The following is a 26,767-nucleotide window of genomic DNA, read 5'->3' on the forward strand; positions in this document are numbered from 1 at the left end:
AACAAATCATCAATATTTAGTGTCTGAATTGTATTTTCGATTAAGTTTTAACAGTAGAGTACAGTGCATTCAAATCTTTGATGGCCGTTATTTATGTGTGCGTGACAAAAAGTTTAAATATAAATATATATTAAAGTATGGGTAAAAACTGTGGTATAAACAAACAAAAATTGAATGTTTACTCGGTTCAAAGACAGAAATTTGAACGTATTGTACCTACATTAGAACTAGTGGTTTGGAATAAAACTGAAATTTTGTTTAACGAAAAGAAAATATTTATTCATAAATAACAAAAAAACCTATTCAGGTACCTATGGCAGATCCTAAGAAGATAAAACTATCGGAGAAGTGAATATATAACATTATTGAATAAATAATGTTAACATGGAATATTAAAACAATTATTATTAAATTTATGGTCCCACCCTTAAGTGTAAAAATTATGTTGACAGTACCTTAGATTGTTTCCTCATTTAACATAAGCGCAAATATTATATGTTAAAGAAATGTTTGGTGATTCTTTACATTTGTTTTTAAATTAATCCAAAGCGTGTTAAATACTAATATTATACGGTTGTCTAGTCAGAGCTTGTTGCAATTTTTTTAAATCCACTTTCGTCAATCCTAATGATGTCTGAAACAAAAATGTAATGTTTTCATTATTGGAATATACTTTTTTGTAAGTGTTAACCTGATCTAAACAATCACTTCTCATATTCACTAAACCCAGAGTTTTTGGTCTTACGGAGTTAGAATACATTACTGTTTTATGTAGGACTGTATTTTCACTGTTTGTTATTTAATCCTATAATACCATTATAAAATGCACAATTATTTTTAATGTTATCAACCCCCGTGAATATATAAGAAATTTATTTACCACCATAAAAATATTCATTTGCCTTAATTATACAAGTTGTCCCAAAAATTAACTTATCATCTTACGTATCCCCTTCCTTTCTCTTCCTCCTTCGCTCATGGCTCACCAAAATGTGTAAATATTATCGACTTCATTAAAAAAAACGTTTTTCTAGATATTGGCATTTTTTTGAATTTCATAAAAATCGGTTACTTGAGTCAGAACAACAAATTTCAATGTTCCATGATTCTGATTTACTTATGTTTCGTGATCCTGAAACTCCGCTGTTGATCACAATCAAACGTTTGAGGGGAATAAATCAATTATACCTGATTCACGCATTGAAAATAGATTCAAAGCTTACTAGATTTAGAAGTTAGCTAACTCTTCAGACAGAAAAAAATAACACCTTTTTACAGGGGTCATATTTATGTCAATTAAATCAAAAATTATAATATGTAGTTTCAGCTTAGTTAGGATGTAAGTTTACGTATGCAATTGTAAAGCGCTCTTGAGGTGATTTTTCACAAAAATGGCGGTATAGAAATCAGTTATTATGAATTATTGTTATTATGTACCTAAATATTACGGGACATATGAATATAAGCATCAAATAGTCCACATTCCACATTATATATATTGAAAGAAAATATGTATTTGCGTTTTTGTGATTTACACAAATATTTCAATTTTGGAGCCATCCCCTTGTAGTCGTAAAAAATAGTTTTATAAAATGGAAACAAGTTGTCATAGAGCGGGATTTGAGCCTCGAATCTCCTAACCTATAGTCTTTGACACTACCCCCGGTACTGTTACCCATTTTTATCGGAATTCCAATTCCTGTTTACATCAATGTTCAGGGTGTGAAAGTTTGAACTTTTAACCTAGCAGGGAAATGAACCCAAGATTTTATGCTAAAAAGGATATCCTAACACGGTATCTACCACGGTACCACTTGGAAAAGTTATATACCAGAAAATATAACCAAATCAGTATTACAGAATCAATATTCAGTCTAGAATCTAACCCGGAAATTTTTGCAAACTTACGAAACTTTTGATAAACTGCCTAAGTGCATTTTATTAGTATTGTTTTGCTATTATTAACATAAGTATAACAATGATATAACATTGGTGTAAAATACTTACGTCATTTTTTACTTGCTAAAGTTTCCCAAGGCGCGGCGACGAGATTGCATACCGGTTTAAGATGTGATGAAAAATACAATTATTTGTTTTTAAATATTGATCCAGGAAACCATGTCCACGTGTGGAGACCACGTGGTCACTCATTTGAGAAAACTATAAAAGAAGTAAAAATCAGGATTAAGATACATAGAAGAAATAGAAAAATAATAAATATGCATTCGGGATTTGTAAGAATTATGTGTAATCCAAGAGTGTATAAAATATGCACTTATACTGCATTACTAAGGGCAATTTCACGATTCTACAAAAAATGTCTAAACTTTTCAGAAATCATAAAAAAACTTATAAATAAAATGTTTTATATCCAACTTAAATAAAAAAATGCTAATAGTGAAGGTATGGTCCTCCACATACACGAAACCGCTTTAAAGACTGTGGGTTTTTGTATCGGTTTCACTCATACAAAAATATTTTTTTTTGACAATAAACGAGTTACTCTTAAAATTTTTAGTTGTAGGAAAAACTGTATTTACTTTTGTCACAATAGCCCTGTGTCCATTATTTATTTATTAAATATATATACATACGGCCTAAGCCAATTACAACAGTTACATGAAGAAACATAAATGCAAGAAACTGAACAAAAAGAACATAAAACTATTTAGCAATGACAAATAAGGGCAAAACAATAATAGTATACAATATATTCAAAAAAACGAAAGACCAAAAACTTTGAGCTAAACCATGCCAATCCAACTTCATCCCACACTGTTTAGTCACGAAGAGATCTACGAAAAGCCGGAAGATCTATCCCAAAAAATTCCAAGTCGTGTGATGAATTGACTAATCTACACATTCTGGACATTGGGGCATAAAAACCAAAGTTTCTCTTAGAAGATTGTATAAATAGCAGATTTTGACTTCTGGTGACACGGTTGGGAACATGAAAAGAAATTGATTGCAACAGAGATGGGACATCACTTAAAGCATTAAGTATTTTGAAAATGCATATAAGGTCCATCTCAGTTCTACGTCTCCCCAATGTAGATAGATTAAGAGATTGCTCTATTTCAAAATAAGAATAATTACCCCTTTGTAATCCGAGCAACCATGCCACTTTTCTTAGAAAACGGTGTTGGACAGACTCATTATGGGAATTTTATAAATTTAAAAAGCTTATAGTCTGTTTTATTGTTATAAACCTTTATTTTTCGATAAAACGTTGTTTTTTAAATGGAATGAAGTGCAACTTAAGTAAGTCACATCCACTAAAAACATGATTTGTTGGGATTCTCAAATGATCGATTCAATTAATACATTGAAATAAACTCCTAAGCCGTTAAAATACATTTCTTATTCTAACTGGTATAAGCGTTTATTTGTTATCATATTAAAAGTGTTGGTTTTCATTCAATATAATTTCTAGTGGACTTGGATAGCAAACATCGGTACCAAAATATAAATACAAACATTTATTGCGAATAAATTATGCTACAATAATATTATTGGCAAATTGTGTTACGCAATATTTGTCTCTTCTTGGTGGTTCATGCCAACACCGGCGAGTGCATAACTTTAACATGCCTTTGAAAAACGGAATTAAATAATTTGCATAATAAATATTGTATTTCCTTTATCATCATCATTCCCTTTCCGCACCTAACGGCGAATAGGGCACTGCATTGGTACACCAATCGTGTATCTTTATATTCTTTTTATTTTTGATACAAATTTGTTTTTACACGAAGGTAAGATGACCGTTCTTACGCTTCAGGTACCATTCCAGGTACTATGAAATATTCTAGTGTAAAAACACCTAATAAAAATAAATATTTCATGTCAACCCTGTCGAAAATTGAATCCGAGACCTCTGGCATGGTAGACAAACGCGCTGATAATTTATTAAGTGTTTACTTACAGTTTCAAAAGATTTCTCTTATTTATCCAGGTCTGCGCGCCGAGGTCAAGTATTGAGTTTCAGTTGCATAATATTTTAGTTTCAAATGAATTAAGTACATTATGCTATTGAAACTGGCCACGGTCTGAAATATTATAGAAATATTAAACGAATTAAAATAAAAACACTGACATGTTCATAAAACGAAACATTGATACTTAAATAAATGTTTCTAAAAACGTAAGCCTCTTTTTAAATTTTTAATAAATTCAATTCACCGGATAAGAAATTCTAAAAAAACAACAATTTTAAAATGAGAACTCGAACATTGTATAACTCGACATAAATTAGTTAAAAACCAATAAGAGAGATAGCTATGAGAATATAATAAACATACATATTATACATGTTATTTTTAAATTATGTTTTTGTTTTACTATAATATTATTATTCTTGTACAATATTACTGTAGTAGATTATTCATCTTAACTCAACCCAGGACTTAAGTCCCATTGAGTCAGGGCTCGTATATCAATAAATATAAATAAATAAGTAATTTGTCAATGATTTCATAAATATAACACGTTATTCTAATTTTAAACGAAATCAATATTTTGCATTAAATAACCTGAAAGGACATGTAACATAGTAAACCAAGAGATTGTAAGCATTTTTTTGTTAAATATTTTTGTTATATGCGAAATCAAATCGTAAAAGAAATAATCGATAAAAAACTATTATTTAATAAACTTATTAAGAATAAATAATCTTTTAAACTTAAATTATTTAGTTACTTAAAAAATAAAATCCATATAGCTTAAATGTGTATTTCATTCATAAACACAATAGTAAACTAATTGATTTAATTGATTAATACAGTAAGAAGTTAGTGTATGACGCAATTCGTAAATTTAAAAAAATTAGATTGTTAAATAAAAATGTACATCTAATAGAATCGGCGTAATAAAACACTTACCTCCACAAAGTGAACAAAATGAGTGACAACATTATTTGTCATGTCGACATTTAAATAGTTTTCAATGCCTTCTGTCAGAGATTTTGGAGTTAATGTTAAAATATTGTTCATTAGTATGGCAATATATAAAAATTGCACCTACCTATACAGATTTATAATCACTTCAAAGGAATACTGATTACTCAGTAAAAACTTTAAAGTTGTTGAATATAATAAGGATGTCAAATATAATAATTATTATTTTATAAAATCTTAATTAATAATCATTCAACTAACCTTAATGTTTGATAATATGTAGAATATGGTTTCAAAATATGCATTCAGACTTTGTTTGGCGGAGCTCAGGGACGCAAAAACAGATTAAACATTTTATTCATATACTTATTATAAAGTAAAATTGTAGGTGTCGACGAACAAAGAGTGAATTATTTAAAAAAATATCCATAGTATCATATATACCATGTATTGTCACTATCACGGAGAAGGTATATGTACTGATAGTAATTTTTAATATAATATGATAACATTTCGTATTTACAGATGCTATATTTAAAAAAAAAAAATGTTGTTTTTTATTTTATTTTCATTTAATTGTTTGGTTTTAATCATATTAAATGATATTATGTTTACTAATTAAAATTAAAATAAACAAATTATTTTAAGACGTCACTCCCCATTATGTACAAATGACATATTTTTTATTTTACGTAATGGGACACGTTGATGTAAATACATGTAATAAATTTATATAAAAATTGTATTTAGTTGTAATATTGTATACTTATATTTTTTATCTGAATAAACTAACTAAAAAATAATTAACATATTACAACAGAGATGAAGAACATTTAAGAGAAGGTAATATAAAAGTCTAGGTATCTACAGGGCTTATGACCTGTCAATGGCTGGTTTAAGTGGCCACTTTACACACTGTGTAACATTCACCATTCTGCCTATATTTGAACATCTAAATTCCTTCAATTCTTTCATCTGTTGATGTTTGTGAAGTTAAAGAGCTGAAACCTTTATTTATGCGGGTGAGATTCATCCAATTGAATTATTTCACCTACATACTAGGCAACGCCTGAAAATATTATTTTTTCAATTTCTATACTTCTTCATGGACCAGGTAATTCATTAACAATATTTTGAGTTTGTCCAAATTTTTGTAGACAAGAACTGGATTCAACTCCCTGGGGAGCTGGTTATATTAACATATTACAACAGAGATGAAGAACATTTAAGGGAAGGTAATATAGAAGTCAAGGCATCTACAGGGCTTATGACCTGTCAATGGCTGGTTTAAGTGGCCACTTTACACAGGGAGTTCCAGTTCTTGTCTACAAAAATTTGGACAAATTCAAAATATTGTTAAAAAATAATTAATATAATTTATTAGACAAAAAGTTAAAATTAAATCAATTTATTTATAGAATCACACTGTAAAGCGCCCTTAAGGTATTATATTACGAAAACGGCGCTGTATAAGTTTTCGTAATAATAGGCAAATAAAAGAAAAAAAACAGACAATTACGAGAAATAAAATTTATTGCTTTATGAAATATCAAAAGTACAAAAATGTATTATTTCAACATGAAATGAAACAAAACCAGTATGTTTTATGAATAACTTATATCTAATAACACAAATTTGTTAGAATGTATTATTATTATTATTATGTTTACGTATTTAAACAAAAATGAAATAAAACTCAAAGTAAAGTGAATAGTGAATCCAAATCTAGGTTAGCTTGTATTACAAAAATGTTTTCAAAGAAAAGTTTGGTGCATATTTGATTAAATGTATAAATGGTTATTTGTGTATAATGAAATTCATTCATTATAACTAAATGCTATGGGTTGCTTATTTGTGGTGGTGTAGAATATCTTACAACTAATTAAGTAGCTACAAACTTATAATCTAGTAACAAAAAGCCGAATGAGACTAACTTATATTGTTTGTGAAAATCAAGCTGTATGGTCGACTTCTACAAATAATATAACAGTTTTATCACTTGCGTTACTACAGCAATGGAAGTCATAAAACTGGAAACTTAACTAATCATGATCTGATCTAAAAACTTGAAAAGCAGTTCATTTCACACGAATGAATATTTACTCAATGAACGACTATCATCTTTTCCAATAAATGTCAGGAATTAAATTACCGTTTAAGAAAACGTTTATTGTAAAACGCAAGGTCTGTTAACGTTAGAACATAAGATTTTTGTCATGTCAATTTGCTAATCCCTAGCAAGAAAACCAGCGATGATGATGATCATGATTTAAAGAGGCGAAACTGGATTTCTCCTTACAATCCACGGGGGGAAGAATGGTAAAACTGGTCGCGAAGAATACCTGAAAATAAAATAATATCGATCAATTAACAAAATACACAAATGTGTTTCTTTTTTTAAAAGGAAAAAACCCGCTAAGCCTCTATTTTAGAGGCTCGTCAGTAGGTGGGTGAGAGGAGATATGGAAGGTGTTTTTGAAAATACATTACAACACCCAGACCAATTGAGAAAATAATATTTCTCGCATATATTCTCGCAACTGGCAGAAATGAAATCCGCGACGCCAGTTTGACATTTCCAGTCGAAATATAAAATTTTAAAATGGTTTTTAGGCGTTGCCTAGAAGATGAAATAATTCAGCCAGATAATTCTCACCCACATCAATAAAGGCCTCAGCACTTTTACTTCATAAAAGTCAACAGATTAAAGAGTTTAGGAGATGTTCAAACTCAGGCAAAATGGGGAATGTGATAGTGTCGATACAGGGTTGTGGTTCCGTGGCGAGTATTGCAGACTAATGGATCAAAGGTCCGCGGTTCCCGAACCCCTCTCTACCACAACTCTGAATCCCATTTTCTAATAGTAAAATATTTCGGTAAATTTCCTTTTCACAAAAAAAATGTCCACTTAAACCAGCTAATGACAGGTCTTATAACCTGTAAATGTCCAGACTTCCATATCGAATTTCAAAAATGGTTTCTCTTTAAAAAACATATTATTTTTCTTCTTCAGCCTGTAGTCGTCCACTCCTAAACGTAGGCCTCCTCCATTCTTCTCCATGCCAAATAGCCTCTGGCTATTTGTATCCACGATTTTCCCGAATGCGTCTCAATATAATCTTTCCAGCGGAGCTGCGGTCGTCTGGAATTTCCGGCAGTAGTCCGAGGGTTCCAGCACAGGAGGCGTTTTGTCCATCTATCGTCTGAACTGCGAGCAACTTGATCAGCTCGGCACCATTTCAACGTTGCAACTGTTTTAATAATGTCCAGCACTCCTGTTTTGGTTCTTATGATTTGATTTCATACATTATCTCGAAGACTAATCCCTAGTAGCGCTCGCTCCACGGCTCTTTGATACTTAGTATTAACACACTTTTGTTAGATACTATGATTGTCTCAAACCCATATGCGAGTACTGGCAAAACACTAGTAACAAACATTTTTCGTTTAAAATTTATGGGGGTTCGGGTATTTTTCAAAATATGACTTAAGTTTTCCGAAAGCTGCCCAACCCAACCCTTCGGTTGAGCTCTGTTCGATTTTCCTTGCGGAGAACAATTTTATTTTAATATTTACTGCGTCTATGGGCATATTATCTAAACATATCCTTACCAGAGTACGTGATATCACTTTAGTTTTTATTTAACCTCAAGCGTTGTCCAACTTCTTTGAATATTAAAGATAACAATAAATAAAAATAACTAAATTCAATAAATATTATGTAATTTTGAATTCTTTGCCAGACTGTTTTTGTCTCAGCACATTTATTTTTTAAATAAGGATACCAGTCTCGAAGATGTCGCGAAAGCGATTTAATCAGTCGATGATCATTCCAAATATATGAGTTTATGTATCATTTGTCTTTTATTTAGATTACAGAAAAACACATTTAGCATATTAGTTATTTACGCACTTAATTTATATTCTGCGAGCCAAAATTTAGAACCATGTTGTCGAATTACTTTACTTCAGATAAAAATAAACAAATTAGTACTGTAAAATTAATACTTATTTTGAATGAAAACGTAGTATATTATTTTACTGATCAATATCTGCACCTAAGTGCCAGACAAATGCAAATCCAAAAGTCAAATGTTCAACAGTGGCCTAAAGAATTTACTTTCTTTAAGTGATTTATAATATTTCGGAATATTAATTTGTATTTTCAGTATTTTAATATATTAGTTCTTTCATTTTAAGACTTATATTTCTTCAAAATCAATGGACATGATCATAAAGTGGATACGAAAATCGAAATTTCATTTCATCAAATTCTGGATTTGAATCCGTCTGCCTCGGAGGTACAGCTATTTTCATACAAATCAGAGACTGGAGAAGTAGAAGATCCAGTGGTATGAAGTTTACCCAATTAAAATGAGAATCTTACCAACAAGTCTCACCTTATATTATTATTTCCATTTCATAGATGTTGCTTTTAGTAATATTGATGCGTACGAGACTGTGAATGCGTCAAATAAATAAGTTATAAGTACCTAGGGTTGGTTGTGAAATCTCTCCATGCATTTACTTATAAACGCAAAGCCGAAGCTTTTGTTAGAAAGCAATTTAGAGATAACCTGCAGTTCTCTACATCATCAGTTCCTCTTGGTACTACCGCTTCCGGAAAAGCGAAGACAAAAGGCTGATAAACAGATGAAAAGCGGACACGATTTCGTTCCATATGTTTCAAAAACTATCCCCACTACCCTGAAACAAAAAAGAAAGAAAATCATGAGTGAAAGTATTAAAAAACATATATCAATACGAATTATGGTTTCATAATTTCTTTTATTTGTTAATAGACTGTCAAACTAAGCAAATTTAAAAAATACACTCATTTATCGTGTTATCAGCGCAACGATTTTTTAAAGTTTTGTAATATAGAAATTACTTCGTCTGTAAGGGCACAAGTTCTGATCGGTGAGTGTTGCTGATTGGTGAGTTGGCTCTTTTTAAACTGGAAATCTATCAAAACCATCATAAGTTGATTCAGATGAACTTGTGTCGTAGTTTAAATTTTGATTAAAATAATTTTAACATTTTTTTCCCTACATTTCCGAAAAACTTCACCCTACAATGCAGAAAACATTTTTTGCATCCAGTTTCTCGTAGCAATGAACTTCCTCATTGGGCTATTTAATCTTACCTTTTATACGCAACCAATTTCGTCCATTTAGACGAACACGCAAAAAATATTCAACTTTCTTTGGTGTGGCTGCCCCTGACTGATCAAACAAACATCTAATCAGAGTAACGAGCAGGTCAACACGAAATATTTTTTACACGGAAAACAAGAGACAGCTAAAATAAAAGTGAACACAATAAAATCAAGACTATGGGAGGGCTAGTGGTTAGTACGTTTGGCTACCATGCACGAGGTTCCGGGTGCGACTCTCAGAAAGGTCGCGTAAATCGACTGAAAATGTTTTTTCACTGCAATATTTCAGTGCCTGGACTGGCGCCTGGCGCCGATGCAGTAGCCTAGGTACCTTTAAGATTGTTTTTGGGGCCAATACTTTTTGTAATTTATATAAATGATATTGTTAAATGCTTAAAATATTCATATGTCAAGCTTTCTGCTGATGAAATTCTGCTCTATGTGGCTGGAAACAATGTGGATTATGCTAATAATAAAATGCAAATAGATTTAAATCAAATGTTATATGTTGGATATAAATAAATTAAAATAAAATGTTTCAAAAAGAAAGTAAATGAGTAATATCATTATTAAACAGTAAAAAAATAAAGAATGCAATAGACTAAAGATTCACGGGGAGAATGTAGATGAAGTAAATGAAATAAAATATTACGGTTACTAATAAATAATAAGCTAAAATTTGATTCACATTTCAGTACACCAAAAACAAATTTTGTGAAAAGGTAAAATTTTAAAGTAGAGAGAAAATCTCAGTTTAAATACAAGTAATATTATTTTTTAGGCAATTGTTTAGCCGCATTTTAATTAAACGTAGTTAAGCAGAAAGCAGCCAGTCCATAATTTTGAAAAAATGAGATTGATGTTATTGGGTGCAATAATGTTAATTCTATGTTTTGCTAAAAACAGCCAGACCGCTTTCATACAAAAAACTGTATTAATCACCTTATGAAAATGGTGTCTATCACAAAAACGACATTTCTCAAATTGCAGAAAACACCCACAGCACTAGAAAAATATTACGATACTTTAAAAATCATTTAATCTGGTCAAATACGGAATTAGATTCTTGTTAGTAATATAAAACATATTAGTATATTCATTGTTTATCATTTATTAAAGTCAAAAACATTCCAGCTGTTATGTATATATGATAATTCACTCTTTTCACAAAGGTGCTATTATTTCAGTTTCACTTTTCTTTGGCTGGCTGCTTTCTGCATAACTACGTTCAATTATTGTTTTGGTATTGTTCTTTCTGAGCACTGAACATCGATACAATGTCAGGCAGAAAGCTCAGAATAGGGGAGTGAGGATGGTATTGAGATATGGCAGATACACGAAGATTCAACATATGTCGACGGTATTGAACATGCTTTCGGTAAAGCAAAAAATCATTGAACTACTTTAGTATTAATATTAAAATATAAAATAAATTGTAGCCCGAATACACGTCCAGTAACGTTTAGCGTAATAACGCTATCCTACGAAGAGAGATGCAGGTTTCAGACTCTCCAAAACAAGAATCCATGCAACTCTGAACAATCTGAATCAAGTACTTAAAGATATTTTATGAGTTGCCAAAAGAGATTAAGGATGCTGGGTCTATCGCATAATTTCGTGGGATAGCGATGGTTTTTGTCAAAAGCAAACATCCATATAGGTGGACAGAGTGTTACCGGAAAACATCTGGATTTTATAGCAATTATTGTTTTTGAAATTATGTTTGCGTATATTTTGTTTCTTTGTTAAGGTATAACTAGGTGTTTAAATTTTATTTATACAACAATATAAAAAAAACATTACATTACAGATGCGAATGATTGAGTGGTGATAAGGATAGACAGAGCTGTAAAATAAATATTTTGAAAAGAAGTTTTGTTAAATTTACAATTTAGACTACCAAATCGCCGGTAACTTTTAGAAACTCCCTACCATTAAAACAGTCTGTATTGTTAATATAACACATTTCTTATTTTTAAAAGGCACGTTATTTTATAATCTACCTACGCTTACTAACTTGTAAAGAATTTTTTAAATTTTAATAAATCACAAAACATAGTTAATTAAAAAGCAAAATAATTTGCATGTAATTTAATTAAAAAATAACTCATGTGTTTAGTTTTGTCTACCGTATGTTGGGATGATAATTTTACTGTAATTTATTTTTGTTTATTTCTTGAATAAAAATGTCTTTATGTTAAAATTATTTCATTCACAAAGATTTTAATTAAACATAAGATATACTGGATTACCTACAAAAATAAGCGAAAAATATCAATGTAGGTACAAATTTATAGCCAGAATGAATTAATCAGAGTGTTAGATTTGAAAGGAAACTAGAAATATATCTAACCCATTTCGCTAAAAGTTAAGGTTTGCATAATTATAAAACCAACAAGCAATATACTTTAAAACAATGTTATTTATATAAATAACTTATACCAAGAACTAACTTGTTGCCAAGATTCATGCGTTTTGTATGTAAATATTTAACCTCTTTTTGTAGTGCGATCTTATCTAAATTAATTATATTACAAAATAAAATAGTAACTCTGAAGAATTTGATATTCGTATTTTTATTACTTAAAAAATAGTGACGCGCTTATGATTTAGTAAAATGTTTTGTTAGTTAGATTGGTATAGTTGATAACTTTACCTCATAGTTGGTTCCCGCCTCGATCTTGTTGTTGCCCTGTGGCATGGTCTAAGGGTGTTTTCAGAAAATGTTACCTTTGAATTTCCACGTGGTCAGTAATGACCACGTGGGCCAAACCGCTCGATCACTCTGCATCTGAAATAATGAAACGTTGTTCCGTTAAAAAACAAGTACTTAAACAGATAAATAATAAGCATTTAACATCTTAAACTAGTAATTGAATGATTAAAAAATGAATGTCCCCGTCTAGGAGGTATACGCACTTGGTTTAAAATTACCATACAAACTTCTAGAACTTTAAATAAAGAGCACATACTATCGTAAAACTGTAGAATGATTTACCCAAATCAATATATAGAATTGAAAACATTAAAATATCAAAATCAATTAAAAATATATGTTCTTGATGTTTTTTATATTGAAATCAAATATTCTATAAGTTTTTAAGATGATGATTTTTTTTGAAGTAACTAAATAAAGCAAAAATAAAATAGTCGTTCAAAATTTAAACAATTATCACCTTTTTAAAAATAAGTCTGACAAGTAAAACGGTTGTTTAAACTTATGTTAAAATTGTTTCTGTATCAATATAACGTAACAATACAATTAAAATTTTAAGCCAGACAAGACGAAAAATATTTCAAATGAAGGTTGAATAAATAATGGGTTTAGAATAATAATAATAATGAATAGTTATAATAAATTATATTAGTCATAAGACTGTTGTTAAATATTGCTGAAAAACTAGTTTAACGGTTCGTTACAACAATATTATTCTTCAAATAAAAATTATCTTAATTATTATGGGTTAACAAGCATGTCTTAATGTGAAGAATTATCTAGACAGTATAAATATTGCGTTTTATAATAAATAATTGTTATAAATTTACTACAGCGAAAAAAAATAACGTATATAAAACAGTTTAATGAGCTATTAGTGCAGTACTCACCAGCAAAGAGATCGAGCGGTTAGTGGAATGATTTCGGAATTCGCATAGCATTTAAAGGTTTATAGATTCGTTCGTTTTCTAGTGTTATCTTTAGGTACCTACCTATAAGTGCTGAAAAAATGTCTATGGTATCGAAGTGATTTGATTTAACGTTAAAATAACGGCTTTGAAAGTCAACAATTTCTTATGGGATAACTAATTATTACATTTTTTCAGACATAAATAATTTTTATTTTGACGACAAAGGGCTGTTTGATAATTTATTAAATAAGTGCAAATCACTATTTTATTAAAAAGAGCGTTCATATTTAAACGATTTTTTCAGTCCTTTCAATCTTGAATAAATTACAAGCATATGCTAAAATATAATAATTACAATTTGATTGTTTTATCATAGAATTTAGAATAGTCCAGAAGGAGCGTAGAATCATATTTGAATACATCGGACTGTGTCCAAAAATCTCCCTATTTTTCCCCATTTTCGCAGCGCGCATACGTGAAGTCGCCGCGCAATGTTGCCAGATCGCGAAAAATATAACCATCACACAAATGGAAAATAATTATATTAAAAAAATGAAATAGTTAATTTCTCTAAAATGTTATTGTACTTGCGGAAATATTGATTGACACAACATAATAGATAAGTAAAGGGAAATTTAATACGAGTAATTAAATTAATGAACTTTTAACTTAAAAAATAAAACTAAATTTATTTTACATAAAACGGATATTTTTATGTCATGTTAAATACTATTTGATGTTTTAAAAATAATGTCGGTCAAATGTCCACCACGGCATTGCTTAATCCAAAAGGTCCAACTTTCGTTGATTCTCTCATTAGATGAGCAAAAAATAAGCTAAAATTCCACTAAATCAATTAAAACCAATGTTCTTTTTCTACCCTGGCAACACTAAGAAAATGTCCATTTTGTTTTCTATGACAATCTGACAGGTGGAAAAATAATAAAATTTTTGAGTAATGCATTTGCTACTTACACATGAATTTGCTACTTACACATAAAATGTGATCTCGTCCTGTTTCTTTTGGATCCCAGCAGTGTTTTGACACTTTAAAAGGACACAACACTGCATACTTGAATTTAAATCGGGAGGTGCGTACCGAGCGACCTCTACTAAGAAATAAATGGGTCAAAACGTAAAACTACTCGTTTTAGTCGCCTTTTGTTTGATGCGCGTATGCAGCTTATGGACTATTCTTAATTCTATGCTTTTATCTCTTTTAAAAATTATCATTTTCCTTTTTTGAAATGACCTTTATTTAAATAATTTAGGAATTCTAGAAATATGTCATGCAAAATTTAAAATGCAATTTATAACCAAATGTTTATTTTAATTACCCACTTGAAAATATTGCATTGAAGGGAATAATTTCATAAAACTTGTAAAACAGGAACTCGTGTTAGTTATATGCAATTATAATCTCGTAATTGTGTTGCGGATTCCTGATTAGATCTCTAGAGAAGATTCGATCCCTACATTAATTAGAACAAATTAAAAATAGCTACCAAATAAATACATATTTGAATATGATTTCATATGAATAATAAGAGAACAAAAGTAACTAAAAGATGATTTAATATGAAATGCAATGATTATTTTTTTTTTTTACTTCAAACTACTCTCAATAATGCTTTGAAAATGGTATGCAGATATAATTAAGTTTTATTTAGCTCAATGGGATTTTTTTTTCAGTGATTTAAAATTTATTCAGTAAAATATTTTATTTACAAAAAGTTACCTTACCACTAAACAAAGCCAAAATTCTTTAATCTTCAAAACATTTTGTAAGATATTAATTACGCAATTAGTACTTAGTATTTAACAATATGTTTAGTATGTCCAAATGCTTGTAGACAGGCTGGATTTCACTCCCTAGACAGTTCCTTGTAGGTGAAAGAATTCAGCCAGATGAATCTCACCCACATCAAAAAAGGTTTAAGGTCTTTTACTTTTACAAAAGTCAACTGATGGAAGAGCTAAGAAAATGCAGATGTTTAAACATGAGCAGAATCGTGAATTACACAGTGTAAAGTGGCCCTTTCAAACCAGCAAATGACAAGTCATACGCCATACGCCCTATAAAAGCCTAGATTTCCGTATTCTCTTCTCAAAAATGTTTTCCCTCTCTGTTGCAAATTCAATAAGTGTGTGAAATTTCTCGTAGACGTTCATTGTAAATTTTAAAATGAAATTTCTGATGAACTTTCAAGATAATTAGTGTTTTAATGCGTCGCCCTGTTATTCATTTAATAAAACTTTTTTTTTAAAAGGGTACTTAGTACCTGATACAAATGTTGAGCGATTAATGATTTGTCAATTGTTGTTTTTTTTTTATCAAAGATTTATGAGAGCGAAGTCCATTGACACTCGGTACATTAATATGTTTTCTGAATGGGCTGTGAGTAGAATAGGGAATCTTTTAATAACTGCAACCAAAATGTATACCACCCACCCACACGACGTGTAGGTAGTTTTAATTTGCAATGCAGATTCAAAAACGCTCTAGTGCTATGGTACTGAATTTTTTTATTGTATGTAGGGCAGAGTTAAATATCTCAGCGTGAGAATATATGCTGATCTTTATAGGTGTTGCGCATGCGTGCAATTCCTTCATTCGAACCAATTCCTTGGACATGAGGGTTATTGAATATGGTATAAATCGCAATGAAAGTTTATGCAACCAAAAAATGGGTGATCCATTAAACTGAGATAATTATCGTGGCATCACGATAAATAGGTTACCAGAAAAAGTACTTGCATACATAATACTCCAAAGATATCGAGGACCCATTATGCGAGTATTAAGTTAGAACGAGGCGGGTTTCCTACCTAATAGGTCATGTGCGGATCATATCCACAACATACGCTGTATTCTATAAAAGAACAAAGAACTTAATAGTTCCTTGGCCATGTGCTTCGTAGATTACAAAAAAGCATTCGATAGTCCGCATAGACCTTCACTATGGAAAATATTAGAAGCATATGGTATGTCTATAAAACTAATCGAACTTATTACAGCCCTTCACTCAAATGGCGAATGCCGAATCAGAATTAACAACCTAACCTAACCTAACACTTTTTATGCCTAACAAAATTTTGACGAAATCGACGTTTCGTTGTCCCGTTCTTCGCGCCTCAAAACTAAACCGATTCTGTTATTTTTTTAGACAGAATATTAGAGTTAAAAAAATTGTATTAGCACGTCTTGCATTTTTCATAAATAGTTTTATTTGCATACCGTGCGCCCGAAGACTAAGCATGTTTACGGGATTTTGAATGGTTATAGTTCCCACAACAAACAACTTATTAAAAATAATAAAAACAAAGCCATAGGGATGCGCCAATGGTAAATACGAGTACCTATAGTGTGTAAAAAAATCACAGTTCTAGTCCCAAAATCAAGGGAGAAAATACGGGAACACGTTTGTATGATGAAAAGTCAGACCGCGTTTTCTCTAAAGATTAAACATTATTAAGTATACTGATAAAACTTTACTTTATGATGATAAACGGATATACGTAAAAAAGATAATGTAACTTTTCATTAATAAGTAGGTACTTAGGTACTTGTTTATGATTGAATTCTCAAACTTGAAATAATTATTTTTACAAATGTCAAACTCTACTCTTCTGACCAACAGGGGTGCACTTTATGTAGGAATATGATTTTCAAAAATGTATTAAATCTAGTCCAAATATCTAGTAAAAAAATTAATCCGTAGAAATAATAAAGAATTTAAGGAAAGAATGTGATTGGGAGCCATTCAAATATAATGTTGTATATAAACATCCAAATACAATTTTTTCTCAAAAATAACCTCCCCTTGATTTTTTAGCATACGCATTCTCCTCGAACGCAGCCCTAGTGGATGATGAATAAAACATTAATTTACGCTCCTAACTTTTTGTCTAAAGAACAGATTAAAGTTTTTAAGAGTTATAAATATACCCATGACAAAGTCCATCATTTTGATAAAAATCACGCGCAAATTGGTCCAGTAGTTATTAAGTCTATTGAGGACACACATACAAACATTGTCTTATATATATATTTGTAAATTTTTATAACATCAACTTAATATTTTATTTCCTGATAACGATTCGGATATTTGGCATTCCGGATGACTAGAGTGCGGATAAACGAAGTTCTGTACTTTGAAAGGGTTTTAATGCATTTAAAGCCTTTTAAAACTCATTTGATCTTTTATAATGAAAAGATTCTTTAATAAATTGTCTGTGACAGGCGCACGGCGAATCACAAGAAATGCGCTTTAGTGAAATTTTACATTAGTTCCTGCATTTATTTCTCAGATGATTTTTAAAATTTCAATAAAAGATATCAATCACTTTATTTACTTCAATTTCCGTACATAATAAACAGTTTAGTTTTATAGCTAAATATTCGTGGCATCTCTAGCCTACATAAAGATACAATAATTGTTGCCGACACCTGACCATCTTAAAATATTACCTACTACGTGTTAGCGACAAATGACGATCGTCAAGAATCAAGCTTATCTGGTAGCAACTCGTGACATTTGACAATTGACATTATAGTCGTAGCTTGGCGATCGTCAAATGCCGAGTATACCTGTGGGGACCTTAATGCAGAATACAGCTATGTGAGTAAAATTAAACCAGAATCCTGAAAAATGCTTTTGGCTAAGTGGTTTCTCTTAGGCAAAAAATCCTGAAAAAGAAAATCGATTTAAGATTAGTTCACCTGGTGGTGTAGTGGTTACCGCGTTTATCTGTCAAACATAAAATTCCTTGTACGATTTCTGGTAAGGTCGATACTTTTTAACTACTTTTATTTATTGTTTTTTCTCTTACATTTCAACCTATGTAGGTTATTACTAATTTATTCAATCGGCACGAATGTTTGTACAAATTTAAAAATACGTAAATATATTCATGTATATATATTTACACATGTATACAAATACACATGTATACATATACACATGTATACATATACACATGTATACATATACACATGTATACAAAAACACATGTATACATATACACATGTATACATATACACATGTATACATATAGACATGTATACATATACACATGTATACATATACACATGTATACATATATATACACACAAAATAACGGTTGTTTTTTTTTATAGTGAGTGGTGTATCACCATTATAGTGTATTGCAAATGTCAAGTTATGATAGGTGGAAACCAAAGAAGAATAAGGTGAATTTCGAAAAATTTTAATAGTAGTTTGAGGATTGGTTAAAACATACTTGTTTGTTGGTAGGTAGGTAATACTAAAATATTTAAGTGTTTCAATAATACAATATTTTTGTGGCTTGGGTCTAAAAGGGCCAATGGCAATGTCGTAAATCACAACGTTACGACAGATTAATTTTACAGCTATTTTGTAACCTTATTATAAACTGTTGTAGGTTTTTGAAAATATTTTAATTAAAAAAACACTACACATATGAATATATTTGTATTTTTTTTAAATACGTGTATTAAATTGCCATCAACCTTTTACAAAATGTTGGCAAGAAAATAATTAAATCCGACACTAGCCCTTTTATACACAAGACAACATATCTATCTTTTGAGTACTGTATGTATAGTTATAGATACACAAAATGCGTTTTGAGTTTTAATTTGTTTGTTGAAGTTCCTTTAAACGATCTTCAAATAAGTATTTGTCAAAATTTCCTGTCATCGCAGATCCTCACAATTTATGTAATCCGAAACGCAAAAAATAAACTTTCGATTGTGTTTATTTAATCCATATATGTCTATATACTCAAATCTAGCAATAGCAAAGCATTGCTGTGTTCAGCTCGTAATATAAAAAAAGGCGCAAAGCAATTAACTTAACCTTTTATGTGATCGCGTCTGGTAATTGTTTTTTCACTGGAATTCAATCAAACTGTGGGAATATTTTGAAACTTCGTCGTATGTTTCCACACAAATATAATATTAACGTATTCACACACGGTGCGGCGTCGTAAATAAATTGAACCATTATATTTTACATATTTATTTATTTTTTTAGTTCGGGCACAAAAGTTGAACTAAGAGCCCGTCGGAATTGTAAAATACCTAGCGCCGGCGGCTGGCTAGTTTGTGTCTTGGCTCTTGGCCCTTGACCTTATTTTTTGTGTCTACTATTAGCATTTAAACTGCAATCAAAACATATCTTTTAAATTCACTCTATCTAATATGGTACCTCATACCCAACAAAACACCAAAACAACCTACAAAGATTAAAATTAATATAAATAATATTTTTATTGATACTTTTATGGCCACTAAAAATGTATCATATATTTCGTTATGTTTTTGCAGGAATAGGTGCTTCGCAATAATCACCCTTAGCGTAGGGTGTTCAGCATTCGATACTTATGCCCCTCGGGAAGTTTTATGGTAAGATTTGGAGTTTTGGGGGATAGTCGAGGGGGTAGCTGTCAATACTCTTATGACAAATGACACAGTAAAGATTGTATATATTTTCCATGTCATTTCACAGCATCTATCTCTGGTCGGGATAACATCTAAGCCATCTTTTTACGGAAACCTTACGTGGCTGCCCAAACACAAAATATGTATCAAGTTTGTAGTAGATGTTGTATTGGGGGTATCTTACTATTTCCTAACAAAATGTATCCTGTATACGAAATATTATTTATGTTATTTATCGGCATTCCTTGAGAAAAAATGTTTACGTATGGCTGGGAAAATCTTTAACTTAGTTTTACGCAGGTATCTACCTACCTTCAAAAATAAATACTTTGTACAATATATTATGGATTTTTTGCAGTTATTCCTTAAAGAAACTCAACCGTTGATGGGGAACAGGAAACCAAAATGACATAAACAGACTACAAAGATAGCAAAATAAAATATTAAAATGAGTATATGACCTTATCTACCACCAACTAAAGAACTATTTAAACAAACTAAACAATTAAATGCCACTTAACTTTTTCAACAAGAATCCTTAAAATTTATTCATAAATTAGCCACTGATGTATTTTTAGACAACGAACCGAAACTTGAAAAAAAATGTAGTAGATACTAACACAACACGAGAATATCAGAATAATAACATTTACAACATTCTAAAACGGGACAAGGATAGTAGAGATAAATAAACCGGGGCCGCGATTACAAACGCCATTTTCATTGGTACATATTGAGACGGTATAAAGTAGAATCGATATTTATGTCTAAAAATATGTGTATTTGTATGAACATTTACAATATATTCGTCGGTAACCTGTAATGAACTATGATTAGAAAAAATATAAACATATTCTATTTTTCATACTGAAAACATAATTTTACCTTGTAGATGAAATTTAAGATAAATGTTAACTTTTTATTGTAATACGGGCCCAGGGACTGAAATTGTACAATTAACTACCAGACAAAACTAAACAAAAAACAGGCTTTTAAATTCTTGTAAAAAATAAATTTATCACTGAAATATCTCACAATAAATCCTTTTAATAGTAATATTGAATTATTTTTGGTTATTTTCAAAGTTGATGAATTTTAATTATGTAATTTCTCTTCATAATTTCATAGTTTCTATTTTAGTCAATGGAATATCAGCAGATCATTTAATGAAAAATAAAAAAAATTTAACCTAAGTATTTTCTGCTCATATTAAGTGCCCTATTTCAACGATTAGTAGTTATTTTTTATCATCGAGTTTAAAATTACGATAAACGTAAAATGTACATAAATTATTATGATCTCACTGGAAATCGCATTCGTAACTCTCCACGTTGTCTTTGAAGTTAAGTATGAAAAACAGAGGGAAAAAAATGTTTTTGAGCAGAAGTCAACCTTATATGGAACAAATTATGAAAATATCATCATCATCATCGTTCTCTTTCCACACCTAATGATGCATAGGGCACTGCATTGGTACACCAATCGCAGCGTATCTTGATCATTTTATGTTACATGAAGGTGAGATGATCGGTCTTACGCTTTAGGTACCAGTCCAGGGACTATGAAATATTCTAGTGTGAAAACACCAAAATTACCACCCGTGTAAGGAAAAAACGACTTGATTTATTGGGTCCACAGGTAGTATTTAGTGAACATGATAGAAATATTAAAAAAAAGGAATCAATTCATTAGTTACGTTAACCTTGACGAAGAAGCTTGTTTGCTTTGAAACCGGTAGGTGAAAAATAAAAATTAGTTGTTAAAAACAAAGTTGTTTTATTTTATCAAAATTATTATACCTAGTAACTCTAGTTTTTATCGCCCTGTTCTGATAACTTGAATTTTTTTTTCAGTATCGTTTCTAAGTAAAACGTCTTAATGTACTAATCAAAATTATCATCATTCACCTTTCCGCACCGAGTTCAGTAAACCTAATGCAGCGTATTTCAATCATATTTATGTTACATGAAGGTAAGATGATAAGGTTTACACTTCAGGGCCTCAATTATAAACGCTATCTTCATCTGTACATATCGAGACGGTATACTTAGCTTCTGTACTATCTCAATCTTCCTCGGTATGTTCTACCCACTTGTCCTCTCGACATCATATGATCGAGACAAATCAATGAATGACCGCAAAAATTAGTCCGCGTTCTAAGGAAGTAAGCTTCATTAATATTTAAAATAGTTCTCATTTATATTTTAAATAAGCTTCTGTGATCCCACTCCAAAGCAATTATAAACTGCTATAAATCCCAATTCAAGCAACAAATGTTTGCTTGGTCATGATTTTTAAAAGACTTTTGTCACTTGCCAAGACAATATGCTTAACGATCGTCTGTATTTATCTACTGTGGGACTGCAAAACCGGCTCCTTTAACGACTCGATACGTACACTCCGGAAGATAGTAAAAGTGAATCGGGTTGTGGTCCTGTGTCTAGTGTCTCGGACTCACGGACCAAGGGTCTGTGGTTCGAATCCCACTCTACCCCAACTTGATTCCATTTTCTAAAAGTGAGTTATTTACAACTCATTGAAAATGGCCCTCAAAAGTAAATATTTGAATAAATCATAAGAACGCAAATATTTCTTTTATATTTTTTTTTAAAAAACAGACGGAAAAAATAAAATAACTAATTATTTTTTATGGTGGCAACTTTCTTGCGCATATATACTCATATTTCTTAGAAGGGCAGAATCGAGCGACAGTATTTTTTGCACCTAGCCGCTGATTTCGAAAACTGACAGTTATGTCAGAATTTAATTCGACTTCAAAATTGACCTATTTTTCTCTTAAACTTTGAATAGGCTTTTAAGAAAAAAAGCGCCAATCTCAAAACGATTAAAAATTTAAGTAAATCGTAATTAAAGGAAAAATTGCTCGGTGGAACAAAATGTTTGTCCACTTTTAATGCGTAGATAAAGATATGGAAGGGTTCTAGACCCGTCGGTATAAACCGATGTACTCACATCAAAACTTGCTAATGGAGGGATCGGTAGTGTATCTAAGTAGTCGGTTGGGAGACTTTTAACATCAACTATGACGCCATACTGAAGCTATGTCATTTCGGTTCATAGATATGTGTACTGTGACGTACGCTTTCTCTTGTTTCATTTCGATGTACCTATCCAAAACATGAAGGTGGGGGCGGTAGTGTATCTTCACAATCACTAGAAAGAATTTATCTTCAACTATACCGTCAAGGTGAACTTATGACGTCTTTATCTTCCCATCATAATCAAGGCCAAGGTGCCAGTACAGGAACAATGATAAATTGCAATTTCAACAACTTTTTAAATAAATATTTTACGTCCACCCTGCCAGGAATCGAAACCAGGACCTCAAAAATGGTAGGTGAATGCGTCAACCACTTTACAACGAAGCGGATTTATCTTCACTAGATTTTTTTATTCAGGATTTTTACCCAAGAGCAGCCATCTACTTGAAAACACTCGTTCAGGGTTCTGGTTCTTTTTCATGTTATTACATATATTATTTTATGTTATTTTTTTCTCAATTGTGTCAGGATTCAATAGCATCGGGGGACATGTGGCTTCCTCTTGGAGGGCAGTGGACAGAATGGGTCAGGAGTTAGGAGATAGGAGACAGGGGGTAAGGACAGGTTATGATGGATGTTCCTTCCCCGAGTTTTCCTCCGAGTCTAAACTTTAACCATTCAACCGATACTCGGTTGTAAATAATGCAGTGCCTTCTTCTTTGTAACTATATATATTATGGCGGAAATATACAGAGAGGATAACAGAGCAGTCGTTGTATGAACAAACATAATAGTATTTTCAGAGTTTGGAAATAAACGTCGCACCCCCTGCTAGAAAAGTGCCACAACTCTAAAAAGTTAGTTTTCAGAAAAAAATATTTAGTAAAAATTATAAACTTTTGACATTGATTTTGAAGCAAAAGTGCAGTTATACAATATTTTTATTAAATTTTTCGTGTTTTCTGTTTGATTTAATAATTATTTAACAATAAACTGCTTTTATGTCCATACTAATATTATAAATGCGAAAGTGTTTGTGTTTCCTTCACGTCTCAATGGAGCGACCGAATGGCATTATTTTTTGCAAAGAAATAGCCGGAGAGGTAAGAAGTAAAATCAAAAACATAATTTTAATCCTCATAAAAAAAGTACAATGAGCAACATTTAAAATAACACTATTTTGAGTTTGTCCAAATTTTTGTAGACAAGGACTGGATTCAATTCCCCGGGAAGTTGTTTATATCAACATATTACAACAGAGAAAAAGAACATTTTAGAGAAGGATATATATAAATCTAGGCATCTACAGGGATAATGATCTGTCATTGGTTTGTTTAAGAGGCCACTTTACACACTGTGTAACTTTCACCATTCTGCGCATATTTGAACATCTATATTCCTTAAATTCTTTCATTTGTCGATGTTTCTGAAGTTAAAGAGCTGAAACCTTTATTTATGCGGTTGAGATTCATCTAATTAAATAATTTTACCTTCTTTCTTCAAAGTCTGAAAATCTTATGGACTAGGTGAATTTATCAACCATTTTTTTTTTAAAGCCTTCCGGATTTGAATTTCACACACCTAAAGTATTGCAAAAAACCCTCTCGATAAAAAATGCAACGGGTTTTTACTCAACTTCGATAAGATTTCTAATTTAAAAGATTTTAAAAATTACGTATTTCAAATATGACAGATTTTTTTATTATTCTGATATTAGTTTTAACTAAAAAGTAACGGTTTTTTATGTCCTTTTTTACGAAGACCCGGAAAAATTATCACAATGCAATATGTAACACTTCTCTTGAGCAACGTGAGACATTAAACACACGCGCTTGTGATATAAATACGTTGAGACACTACTCTCGATCACAGCTACAAAATACCATTAAGCCATATAGTAGAAATATAGCGATGAGTAGAACAAGTAGAGGAGCGGTGATTCTTCTGATATTAGAATAAGAAATTTGGAATCTGGCTGCGTATTTAACTCAAAGGTCACAATTTTGTTAACACTTTTCAAGCGGGGGTGCGACATGTCAAATGACGTAATATTGCGCGAGTATAAAGTTTTATCAGGTAAGAACATAGTGATTTATTTTTCTTTGATTCAATTTTACTAATTTTGAATGATGTGATAGTTAAATAATTAACGTGCATTGCATTGTTCAAAATCATGAATGCATCAATGAGTTTCGGAAGACACTCCACTGTCTTTATTAGTTCTCCTTCACAAAGGAACAGTGTTCTGAAAACGGCTAACATATTATATTGATGGGTGTTTTTAAATCCAATAATAAAAATGAAAATTATTTCAAATAAATATCAACTAGAAGTTTGAAGGTACATTCATTATTAATAACGACGTAAGAGTTCTTTCCACGCTGCGAAGTGCAAAATATAATATACCCTTTATTATTGAAGCTCTAGTCTGATAAAAAGTAGAGAAATGATACAATTTAGCCATTTTAAAATGTTTTTTCAAAATCGCGCGATTAAAAAATTGAATAAACATCCTATAAACAAAAATAAATTTTTAAAGATATTTTGGCTAAGTTTGGAACATTATGTGTGTATTTATTTTTATTTTAAAAAATATAAGATTTTGCTGACACAGATTTTTTTGTTCAATTTATTATCTTCAAATTATTGTAAGTAATTTAACTTTACTATGAGTATTTATGAGAGAATCAATGCACTAAGATTTGGTCTAAATTTTAAGAGGCATAATCTGCCGGTCAAAAAGTATTTATATTCTAGTTACATAAAACTTTTAAGCATTATTTAAACAGAAATACGAAAAAAAAATTATTTAATGGCGCAATTTTGAAAAAAAAACAGTGTTTTTAAAATGGCTAAGTCATATAGTTTCCTTACTTTTTATTAGACTACAATATTAACTTAAAAACATAACTTAACAATGATTTTTAAATCTAATATACATGAATCCAAAACCAATCTGAGATAAAAATAATTAAGTGAATTCATCTCTTCGTGTGAAAATATATATATATATATATTTTTTAATGTGTTTAATAGTAAAATAGGACACAGTACCTACCTAGTTGGTTTTCGACGTTTTTTTCTTTGAGTTTTCTATAATATTATTTCTACAAGTGTTCTGTCAAGTAGTTAGAATTTTTGTGTCTAAACCAAATGTAATTTGAATCTTATTGACACGATTGAGCACTGTATAGGTATTAACTTCCCTACGAGTCGATTTAACGAACGAGATACAACAAAACTAGTTTTGCAGTACAATTTTATATTATTTTTATTAGCTGATCAGTTGAAGATGTAGTATCGCGGAGTTTAATACAGTTATAGTAATCTATTGTTACAATTTTTTTAATAAGATTGTTCGATCGTTTTAACGCTGTGTTCTCAACAAAGAGTTTTGATTTACTGAGTAATGGGATTGATTAATGATACCACAAACTTGGTAGTCTTCGTGGTATAATGGCTTAGACGCTTGAATCACACACGGAAGGTTCGATTCCTTTGAGAAGAAAGTTAAATGCGATATTTCTTAAGGCTGGGTGTTTTGTGCTGTAATTCACCACTGTAATTGGGCCTTCTGGCCTGTATAAAAAAATACCAATTGAAATAATATTATTTTGAATTGAACATTCTTTAAAAATTG

The 26,767-nt window shown here is 30.6% G+C and overlaps 2 long non-coding RNA genes across 4 annotated transcripts in view; both read right to left on the minus strand.

The window, feature by feature from the left end:
- Window positions 1-501: 501 nt before the first annotated feature.
- LOC148279196 (uncharacterized) lies at window positions 502-4,051 on the minus strand. Its single transcript, XR_015822956.1, has 3 exons — window positions 3,926-4,051; window positions 2,008-2,160; window positions 502-634 (listed from the first exon to the last, which is right to left on the minus strand). It is a non-coding gene; the product is annotated as an uncharacterized LOC148279196 (long non-coding RNA).
- Window positions 4,052-6,410: 2,359 nt separating this feature from the next.
- The window catches only part of LOC148279197 (uncharacterized), a 169,722-nt gene continuing 149,365 nt past the window's right edge, over window positions 6,411-26,767 (minus strand). For 2 of the 3 annotated variants that reach the window (XR_015822951.1, XR_015822953.1), the window contains 3 exons: window positions 12,710-12,844; window positions 9,389-9,602; window positions 6,411-7,237 (listed from right to left, as the gene is read on the minus strand). This is a non-coding gene — a long non-coding RNA (uncharacterized LOC148279197). Of the gene's footprint in view, window positions 7,238-9,388; window positions 9,603-12,709; window positions 12,845-13,659; window positions 13,686-26,767 lie in introns of those variants that run through there. The other variant, XR_015822952.1, reaches the window with a different exon arrangement.

The sequence above is a fragment of the Micrasema longulum genome, unplaced genomic scaffold, assembly GCF_059751315.1.
Source record: "Micrasema longulum isolate JH-2025_06_02 unplaced genomic scaffold, ASM5975131v1 h1tg000747l, whole genome shotgun sequence".
Taxonomy (NCBI): Eukaryota; Metazoa; Arthropoda; class Insecta; order Trichoptera; family Brachycentridae; genus Micrasema; species Micrasema longulum.